This window comes from Carassius carassius, unplaced genomic scaffold (assembly GCF_963082965.1).
Source record: "Carassius carassius unplaced genomic scaffold, fCarCar2.1 SCAFFOLD_58, whole genome shotgun sequence".
Taxonomy (NCBI): domain Eukaryota; kingdom Metazoa; phylum Chordata; class Actinopteri; order Cypriniformes; family Cyprinidae; genus Carassius; species Carassius carassius.
The window spans coordinates 1,250,760-1,262,500 of NW_026775030.1; the positions used below are offsets into that span (position 1 = coordinate 1,250,760).

The 11,741-nt window shown below is 40.5% G+C and overlaps 1 protein-coding gene across 2 annotated transcripts in view; it reads right to left on the reverse strand.

Moving 5' to 3' along the window:
- Positions 1-11,741, reverse strand: part of hycc2 (hyccin PI4KA lipid kinase complex subunit 2) — an 86,995-nt gene that overhangs the window by 24,550 nt on the left and 50,704 nt on the right. The gene's annotated exons all lie outside the window — the stretch shown is intronic.

The window sequence follows — 11,741 nt, forward strand, 5'->3', positions numbered from 1 at the left end:
CTACAGAGCAAACAGGTCTGTGGACGATGCAGTAAACATTGGACTGCATTATGTTCTGCAACACCTAGACAGACCGGGGACTTATGTGAGGATCCTGTTTGTGGACTTCAGCTCGGCCATTAACACGATCATCCCAAACCTCCTCTTGCCCAAACTAACTCAGCTCTCCGTGCCCACCTCCGTCTGTCAGTGGATCAACAGCTTCCTGACAGACAGGCAGCAGCTAGTGAGGCTGGGAAAAATACACATCCAGCACCCGTACAATCAGCACCGGAGCTCCCCAGGGCTGCGTTCTCTCCCCACTGCTCTTCTCCCTGTACACTAATGATTGCACATCTAAGGACCCCTCTGTCAAGCTCCTGAAGTTTGCAGACGACACCACACTCATCGGCCTCATTCAGGACGATGACGAGTCTGCTTACAGACAGGAGGTTAAAGAGCTGGCTGTCTGGTGCACTCTCAACAACCTGGAGCTGAACACGCTCAAAACAGTGAAGATGATCGTGGACTTCAGGAGAAACCCCTATGCTCTCCCCCCACTCACCATCATGAACAGCACTGTGACTGCAGTGGAGTCATTCAGGTTCCTGGGCACCACTATCTCTCAGGACCTGAAGTGGGACATTCACATTGACTCCATTGTGAAAAAGGCCCAGCAGAGGTAGTAATTCTTTCGCCAGCTGAGCCAGTGAGCAAAAGGGATGGCAAAATCACTCTGGACCCCTCACATCCAGCACACTCCCTCTTTGAACTGTTGCCATCTGGTCGACGCTACAGAGCACTGAGCACCAGAACGACCAGACACAGGAAAAGTTTCTTCCCTCAGGCAATCCATCTAATGAACAATTGATAAAAACTGTGGAACACACTACACTATTTATATTTATATATACATACACTTATTTATCTAACACACATACTTAGCGTACACTTAAATTTTTTGCACATAATATACCTGTACATACATAATGCTCATTGTACTATACCTGCCATACATTTGTCAAATTTTAGTTCCTTATCTACCTATTTGTATTTTTTTTTTTCATTTCGTGTTTTTTGTTCTGTCACTGTCATTATGTTGCACTGCGGAGCTCCGTATGTGTGAACATACCTGGCAATAAAGCTCATAAAGCTCACATGAACAAACATCAATGAAGAGGTATCATATCGATCACAAGTGCAGTATGGAGTACCTCAAGGCTCAGCACTAGGGCCGCTACTCTTCACGCTTTATATGTTACCCTTGGGAGATATCATCAGGAAACATGTTGTTAGCTTCCACTGTTATGCTGATGATACTCCGCTCTAGTGTTGTCACGTTACCAAAATTTCAGTATTCAATACCGATACCAGTGAAAATCCACGGTTCTCGGTACCAATTTCGGTACCAAAGCAAAACACAAAAATTTGCTAATTAAAAAAAAAAAACTTTTTATCACTAAAAATAAAACCAATGCCATTCTTTATACTTATTTACAATTGTGTTTAAAGTTCTTCTACAAGTAATATAATTATGAAAAACAGTAAACAAGTTTCACCCAAATTTAATTAGTCTTTTAATTTATGAAATTTAAACATTTTATTTTTTGGTAAATAAAGGGGATTTGCTATTAAAATTAAAACATGGAAGAAATATTGTGTGATTAATTTTTTATTAACAGTAGTAGCAGTATCACATACATTTTACAAAATAATAGTAATATTTCTAGCACAATGCCTTTATGTAAAAATTAATTTGTAATGAATGCATATTTGTCATGTTAACTGAACTTAAGACTGGTGGTGATGCTTAAGATGTTTTTGTTCATTGAGGTTTCTGTAAAAAAAAAATGGTAATAGATCATAATAATTATTATTAAAAGATAATAATACTACTAATTCTACTACCATACTAACAATATAAAATGCACTATGGATTGATGAGCTGCTGGGTTCATAAATATAAATCACGTTGTCTGCGTTCGGTCGAACTGATTTGATGAAATCAAAACAGGGACGGTAAAAGATGAGCGCCAGCCAATGAAATTGACATTTGCACATTAGCTCCGCCCACTAACGGAGAAACCGGCATATCTTCTGCTTGTTCGAAAATATGAATAATTCTAAATGAACTCCATTATTTTGACAGGAGAAGACAACAAAGAATATAGTTTACATGTAGCATGTCGATTCAGCGTGGTAAGACTCTCGCTCTCTCTCTTTGCATGTGTGAGAAACAGAGCGATCAGTAAAGCGACGGTGAGTCGTGCGCCTTCACACAGAGTTTACAGTTCGGCAAATACCATAGACAGTAAAAGAGGCAAATACAGGTGTACTGTGCGTCCATTGAGATGAATTGAAAAGTACAGATCGCTTGATGGAGAGAGAACTCTGAAGCGCTCAGTCAGTGTTCAGCGAGTGAAAATATATCTATAATTGCCTCGAACACACACACACTGGCGAGTAAAATCTAAGAATTTATTAGCCAATGGCTAACAATAGACAATTTACTCGCCCCGAGTAAAATTTATTCACATATGCGAGTGATTTACTCGCAATGTAGAAGCTGTTTTGACGGTTTTCCGTGATTACCTTTAAATTGACACTGGTTTTACTCAAATGAAATGGTAAAATGCTTGTGAAGTGACTCAGAACAGTTCTGGTGATGATGTTTGTCCTCATTATTGCAAGCGTCATGCGCTTCAGTCTATGTAGCAAACAAACCATTCATTCATTCACACAGAGACATGCACGCAGAACATGCAGGATGCAGATTTCAAACAACTTTTGCGGCTTAACATTTACAGATACTGGTCCATATGGAGATTTGATTTGATTAATTTATGCTAACTTTGACAAATTCCGTGACTGTCCATATTAAAATGTAAGTTTCATTTTCATGACTGGATTTTGAGATTCCGTCCGCGTTTTCTGCTTCGCGGAAATCATAGCTCTGTATGCATCCAGAACCGGGTTTGAACGGATCCTCGGTACCACCGGTACTTACAGAAACCTGGTACCGTCACATTTTCATTTCTTTAGTACCGACTTGGTACCGAAGTACCGGGTCTTTTGACAACACTACTCTGCTCTATATTTCGTTGCGGCCCGGAGAAACACACCAATTTGAAAAACTAATGGAATGCATAGTCGATATAAAACACTGGATGACGAGTAAATTCTTACTGCTAAATTCTGAAAAAAACAGAGGTGTTAGGACCTAAAAACTCTGCTTGTAATAACCTAGAACACTGTCTAAGACTTGATGGTTGCTCTGTCAATTCTTCGTCATCAGTTAGGAACCTAGGTGTGCTATTTAATCGCAATCTTTCCTTAGAAAGCCACGTTTCTAGCATTTGTAAAACTGCATTTTTCCATCTCAAAAATATATCTAAATTACGGCCTATGCTCTCAATGTCAAATGCAGAAATGTTAATCTATGCATTTATGACCTCAAGGTTAGATTATTGTAATGCTTTATTGGGTGGTTGTTCTGCACGCTTAGTAAACAAACTACAGCTAGTCCAAAATGCAGCAGCAAGAGTTCTTACTAGAACCAGGAAGTATGACCATATTAGCCCGGTCCTGTCAACACTGCACTGGCTCCCTATCAAACATCGTATAGATTTTAAAATATTGCTTATTACTTATAAAGCCCTGAATGGTTTAGCACCTCAGTATTTGAATGAGCTCCTTTTACATTATAATCCTCTACGTCCGCTACGTTCTCAAAACTCAGGCAATTTGATAATACCTAGAATATCAAAATAAACTGTGGGCGGCAGATCCTTTTCCTATTTGGCGCCTAAACTCTGGAATAACCTACCTAACATTGTTCGGGAGGCAGACACACTCTTGCAGTTTAAATCTAGATTAAAGACCCATCTCTTTAACCTGGCATAAACATAACATACTAATATGCTTTTATTATCCAAATCCGTTAAAGGATTTTTAGGCTGCATTAATTAGAGAACACTTTCCATACCACCCGATGTACTTGCTACATCATTAGAAGAATGGCATCTACGCTAATATTAGTCTGTTTCTCTCTTGTTCCGAGGTCACTGTGGCCACCAGATCCAGTCTGTGTCCAGATCAGAGGGTCACTGCAGTCACCCGGATCCAGTACGTATCCAGACCAGATGCTGGATCAGCACCTAGAAAGGACCTCTACATCCCTGAAAGACAGCGGAGACCAGGACAACTAGAGCCCCAGATACAGATCCCCTGTAAAGACCTTGTCTCAGAGGAGCACCAGGACAAGACCACAGGAAACAGATGATTCTTCTGCACAATCTGACTTTGCTGCAGCCTGGAATTGAACTACTGGTTTCGTCTGGTCAGAGGAGAACTGGCCCCCAACTGAGCCTGGTTTCTCCCAAGGTTTTTTCTCCATTCTGTCACCGATGGAGTTTCGGTTCCTTGCCGCTGTCGCCTCTGGCTTGCTTAGTTGGGGTCACTATTTAACTGAACAGAGATGACATAACTGAATTCAATGATGAACTGCCTTTAACTTTCATTTTGCATTATTGACACACTGTTTTCCTAATGAATGTTGTTCAGTTGCTTTGACGCAAAGTATTTTGTTTAAACAGATATATATATATAAAGGTGACTTGACTTGACGTCTCGTTCTGCACATATTAAATTGTTTCCATATTCGCAATGTATCTGAGACTGTGTATGATGAGACGTGAGCAATAACCTCCAAATACATCTAGTCAAACCCGCTCGCTCGTCCTCGTATGGAGCGGATCATTTTTCGGATCAGCAAAAAAAAAAGAAAAAAAAAGGCCAAGACAAATAAACATACGTTTCGTCTTTTTTTTATTAACATTAAATTATTAAATAAAAATATATGAAATCAACTTAATCAACATGGCATAATATCTTCTTTTTAACATAATAGCCGGACTTCTCATCTCCCAGTCTGCTGTGATGGTGAGCAGTTATCGTCACAGAGCTCTGTACCCTTCTGTCGTGAGCGCAACAGAGGATGCTCGGGATAGTTCATCCAGAATAGTGTTGTCAAAAGACCCGGTACTTCGGTACCAAGTCGGTACTAAAAAAATGAAAATGTAACGGTACCAGGTTTCTGTAAGTACCGGTGGTACCGAGGATCCGTTCAAACCCGGTTCTGGATGCATACAGCGCTATGATTTCCGCGAAGCAGAAAACGCGGACGGAATCTCAAAATCCAGTCATGAAAATGAAACTTACATTTTAATATGGACAGTCACGGAATTTGTCAAAGTTAGCATAAATTAATCAAATCAAATCTCCATATGGAGCAGTATCTGTAAATGTTAAGCCGCAAAAGTTGTTTGAAATCTGCATCCTGCATGTTCTGCGTGCATGTCTCTGTGTGAATGAATGAATGGTTTGTTTGCTACATAGACTGAAGCGCATGACGCTTGCAATAATGAGGACAAACATCATCACCAGAACTGTTCTGGTGATGATGAGTCACTTCACAATGATGAGTCACTTCACAAGCATTTTACCATTTCATTTGAGTAAAACCAGTGTCAATTTAAAGGTATTCACGGAAAACCGTCAAAACAGCCTCTACATTGCGAGTAAATCACTCGCATATGTGAATAAATTTTACTCGGGGCGAGTAAATTGTCTATTGTTGGCCATTGGCTAATAAATTCTTAGATTTTACTCGCCAGTGTGTGTGTGTTCGAGGCAATTATAAGATTGACGCAGATATATTTTCACTCGCTGAACACTGACTGAGCGCTTCAGAGTTCTCTCTCCATCAAGCGATCTGTACTTTTCAATTCATCTCAATGGACGCACAGTACACCTGTATTTGCCTCTTTTACTGTCTATGGTATTTGCCGAACTGTAAACTCTTTGTGAAGGCGCACGACTCACCGTCGCTTTACTGATCGCTCTGTTTCTCACACATGCAAAGAGAGAGAGCGAGAGTCTTACCACGCTGAATCGACATGCTACATGTAAACTATATTCTTTGATGTCTTCTCCTGTCAAAATAATGGAGTTCATTTAGAATTATTCATATTTTCGAACAAGCAGAAGATATGCCGGTTTCTCCGTTAGTGGGCGGAGCTAATGTGCAAATGGCAATTTCATTGGCTGGCGCTCATCTTTTACCGTCCCTGTTTTGATTTCAGCAAATCAGTTCGACCGAACGCAGACAACCTGATTAATATTCATGAACCCAGCAGCTCATCAATCCATAGTGCATTTTATATTGTTAGTATGGTAGTAGAATTAGTAGTATTATTATCTTTTAATAATAATTATTATGATCTATTACTATTTTTTTTTTACAGAAACCCTCAATGAACAAAAACATCTTAAGCATCACCACCAGTCTTAAGTTCAGTTAACATGACAAATATGCATTCATTACAAATTAATTTTTACATAAAGGCATTGTGCTAGAAATATTACTATTATTTTGTAAAATGTATGTAATACTGCTACTACTGTTAATTAAAAATTAATCACACAATATTTCCTCCAAGGTTTAATTTTAATAGCAAATCCCCTTTATTTACCAAAAAATAAAATGTGTTTGAAGTGATAAAAAGTTTTCTTTTTTAATTAGCATATTTTTGTGTTTTGCTTTGGTACCGAAATTGGTACCGAGAACCGTGGATTTTCACTGGTATCGGTACCGAATACTGAAATTTTGGTACCGTGACAACACTAATACACAACCTTTTTTTTCTCCTGTTCATAAAGATCGCAATCTTTTCACTCTAACCTCTTTCCTTCATCATTATATCGCAACTTTGCGCAACTTTTTTTTTTTTCATAAATCAATCCGCGGGTCACGTGTGTGCCGAACCGAAGATATTGATCCGAACGGATCACGGATCAATGATGATCCGTTGCACCACTACTATAGTGTGTCATTTATTGCAGATGCGTTTTAAAATACAACGAGCACCACGAAACCATTTAAAGAGGCGCTTTCAGCGGTCTCCTTGACGGGAAACAGTCAACAAAGTAAAATGATCTCCAACGTATGGCGCGCTCTCTTCATTTTATCAAATGATCATAATCACATCTATTCATTTTACAGTCCTGCTACTAGCATTTAATTCAGACAAACCCGGGTGAGAAAGTTTTTTTGCCATGTGGCTTTTGCACACAATAATAATACCGCTGCAGACGCATTTTGCAGCATTAAGGTTATTAATTGATCATTAATTTAAACGACGATCGATCATGGAAATTATCAAATATTGACATCCCTAAATACAAATGAGTTGGATGGAAAACTGGTTATTGTCTGCATCAAACCATGCTTCCCAACAAATGTGATTCACGGTTCTGGGCAGCTCCAGGACAGCTGTCTCTCCGAGCGCGGTGCTGTCTGTGAGCGGCAGAGTAACGGAGCTTCAATCAAGCTGCAGTGTTTGTGAGAGCTGTCAACTTCTCCACCCCATTTACAGAATTCAATTCTCTGACTACCTTTATCTCCCAGGACTGTTGTTGAATCTTCCAAAAGTTTTGGCTTGGGGTCCTTCACATACGCAGCAGCACTTTCCACCGCAACAATAATACGGGGCTGCCCGCCGACGTGCCTGACTTTAAATTGGGGCTACTAAACACGGATATCACTGCCTGGGAAAGCCCGGCCATCAGCTCGGGATCGGACTCGGACAACGCTGGCACTCCAGAGGGAGGCAATGCAGCCGAATCCTCATCTGCCGAGGACTCAAGCCCGCCTTGTGATGCAGAGATCGACATAAGGTCCTCCTCCCGAGCCCCAAATGAGATGTCAGGAGCCTGAGAGGGTCCAGCAAACTCATCCGGAAACTCAACCGACTGTGGCGTTTGTGAGGGGGGTATGGCCCGAGGAGGCTGGCTTGTTGGGGAAGTCCACACAGTAACCCTCAAATCACCCTGGCCACCAGCCGAAGTAGCCCTCTTACGAGAAGAGGAGTTAGAACGGTGTGTGGCAAAGGGGACTCTATACCTCTTAAGGTAATCAAGTTTTGATCTTAACGCCGAGATGGTCATGACCCCACAATGAGAACATGAGTCATCAAAAACGCAGTCTCAGCGTACTGAAAGCCCAGACACGTGACACAGCGATCTTGGCCGTCACTAGGAGCGATATATCGACCTCACCCAGAAACACATGTGCGAAATGACATCTTTAAATAGACGCAAACTCAGCCTGTTCTCTTTTAGCTCAAAGGAAATAGCTCTTGTAGGCACTGAAGCGCACAGGGGAACGCGGGAGCTGACGCAGGAAACCCAGACGAACAGCTTGGATCGCACCGTCACACCAACACCAGTTGATTAGTTTGTACCACTCCACTGAAGCAGCAAACGATGTGCTCGGTCTCCGAAGCGAAAGCTTGAATGAGAGTTGCTCGTGCTGCTCCTTATATACCCACTCTGCGGGGCGGAGCTTGCGATGCATATTTCGCAGACTAAGGTACTCAGCATACCATTGGCTCGTTTTGTAACCACTCGAAAGGTGATTGGGCTCTCGGGCAAGATCCCATTCGTCAGTCTCTTTCTGATGTAACGTAGAACGCGCACCAACAAAAGCAAAACACCAAATAAAGCCCAGATCTGGTCCTCTATTGTCCTTCACTGTCGTCGCTCCTCTTTTGTATCCTTCCGATCTCCTCTGTTGGACTCGAGACCGGTGAGTGGAGCAGGTGTCGCTCATTTCCAATCACTCCACCGGCCTTGCTCCGTTCCCACGGCTCTCGGCCCCGACTCACTCATCACATCCGTATAGATGCATTTCTTAAAGGCGCATCTAATGAGGAGATGGCGAGAACTGCTCATGACCAATTAGCTCGTTACTTGTCGTAGTAATCAAATCAAAACTCTGAAATGACGTTTTTCCTGAAGCATTGGGAACTTTTAATAACTCCCCACGCTCCCAACTTCTCCTGATGATCTGCATGGTCAGCTGTCACCTGTATGCTAATGTGTGTGTGTATATGTGTTACGTATTGCGTAGGCGATGTATAATATTTATAATAGCCTATAATCACTATAACAATATTTCATACAGTAGCCTATGTGTGCTATGTACGTATATGGGCACAACAAAAGGAGAGAAGCTAAATGAGCCCTAGCCCGATTTGAAAAAAAAAAAAAAAAAAAAAAAAAAGGCCAGAGCCCGGCCCAAATGGACTCGGGACCCGACGGGCTTGCAGACCTCGAACTTGAGCGCTGTGTTTTAGAATGATGTAGACTATTACACACGAGAATAATGCGCGAGAAGCTGCTAAAGACCTGAGACGAGAGCGAAGCATTCAAGACGTCTGGTAGCACATTTACATTGAAATACAATGGAAAAGTACAGCAGTGAATGAAAAATGCATTCTGAGTGAATTAACCCATTAAAAACTACTTCGCTAATACAGTGTGAAGAGTGGGGCGGGGCCGAGAGACGTGGGAACGAGGCGAGGCCGGTGGAGTGATTGGGAAATGAGTGACACCTGCTCGACCCTGAAGCTGAACACAATAAACTTTCCCTCACATCCAAAAATGCACTTATTTGGAGGCATTCTCGAACAAATCCTATGCAGCGCTGTTGACGATTTTGAAGCGTGTTGATGTGCTCGGTCTTGCTCTCCTCTGGTCAATTGTGTGTGCACGGGTGCGCTTTTCTGGGAGAAATGCTCATTTAAGGACTTCCGTTCTCATCTATGTCATTAGATCCACAATCGAAAAAAAACAGCCAAAACTTATACCAACTCGGAAGTAAGTTTTTCAGCACAGAAATTCTCAGTTATTCATCTTAATTATTGTTTACAACTTTGGCCATGTTTAGCATGAGAATCCATCTCTTTAACAGTGTGAACAACTCTGAATACACCAATTAATGCTAGAACGCCTATGCATTTGGCAACTATTATTTTAAATAAACCTTTATATTTAATTCATTTCAATTAAAATCTATTTTAACACTCATCTTGGGTGATGGGGTGGGATAGTCTAGTGTTAGAAACAGAAGACATTAGTTTTGAACTCTTCTCATTTTAATTTTTTAATGTAGAGAGTGTTTTAACTTTTCAAATGATAACCTACCAACAATGCAAATATTATTTGTTTTATATTTTAGAATGAGTACTCTACAATATAAATTTATTAGAATGAGTACATTATTATATTTGGCCTTTAAAACAAGATGCAAACAATCTGAATACCTGGTGGGGAGTGCCCAATGTAAACATTAAACATATGCTATTACCTATACTGTACTGTGGTACAGTTATGGAGGCACTTCATAATGCAGAGGTCAACTGCTTGCTCTGCCAATAGTTAGAAATGGCCCATTTATGCAGTAGCCCCATAGTAATGCAGTGTTTCATAAACAGCTGTTTTACTAAATTCTAAAAAGGTGCAGTGCAGTCATGCATCGTGACTTTGCTGGTGATACACAGCCCTACTGATGACAATCTAAACAGGATTTTATTAATTGGAAATTTATCTTGTAAACCAATTAAGAGGGAACTGTGATAATCTTATTGGGAAGTAATGAAGGCATGAATAATTGTTTCAGTATCTTTACAACTGAGGGAGTACCAAAGATGAGAAACAGAGTTGAAATGAGGAAATGTCCTTGCTAATATGGGCTATAAAACTGAGCAAAGTGTCAAATGTCAATCCCAAATTACAGACGGTTGGCGAAGGCCTAACCAAAGTAGATATAAGATGTTTGGGGCCAACTAAAAAGATTTAGCTTTGTCAGGATTTAGTTTCAAAAAGTTGGAAGCCATCCATTTCTTCAGACTATGAATACAGCTGTTTATGGAAGAATATGGCAAAAAGAGAATGTAAGGTAATATAGATTTGTGCATCTATATACAGATGGAAATGTAAGCCATGCTCCTGAATAATCTCACCTATGTGTAGCATACAGATTAAAAAAAGAAGTGGCCCAAGAACTGAGCCTTGGGGAACACCTTTGGAAAGTTTGGGATTTTTGCTTAACAACTGAATTAAACTGTTTGCTAATGCTAACACAGGACTTCAGCCAATGGAAAGCACTGCTGGAATGCCAATGGGGATAAAGGAGAAGCAGCATAATAGTTTTCACTAAAGTCACAACGGACCAGTTATAACTGCTACGGAGTATGCTTATAACAGGAGGTCATTTACCAGCTTTTATAAAGCAGCTTCACTATTGTGTAGTAGGCAGTAGTGTTGCTTTAGTCAACAAAAATTAAGACTAAATATCGTCGTTAACGAACCTTTATCACGTGACGAAAATGAGACGAGATGCAATGTAAATGCTGGTCATGTGACGATCAATTAAATGTATAATGCAACATTGTTGACGGATAAAAATAGACTAAATGTGGTTTACAGAATATAAACTATGATAAAATGTCTCTTAATTTTCCTTGACAAAAACAAGACTGAACGAAATGTTATAACTGTCTCACACTTCAGGGGCTGCATCAGGGCGCACTGTGCAGATGCAAACGATGTCACTTCCTCAAGCCCCACTCAATGCATTATTTAGAAGATGACCACAAACAAAGTTAAGTCTGACACAGAGAAAGGGACCAATGTGTGTACTTCTAACATGTTTAGTTGGTAAAATAAATGTTTTAAACTCAAATCAGAGTGTCTTCCATGTCTGAAATAGATGTATTCTTGAGTCTACAAGGTAACAACAATAATAAAATAAGGTAACCTTGTTTGAAATGAAAAAAAGAAGTGTGTTTATGCACCTGCTGCCTTTTGATGGTGAAAAGTACGGATGGCCTATATGTGAAATGCTTGTCTTTCCTTGA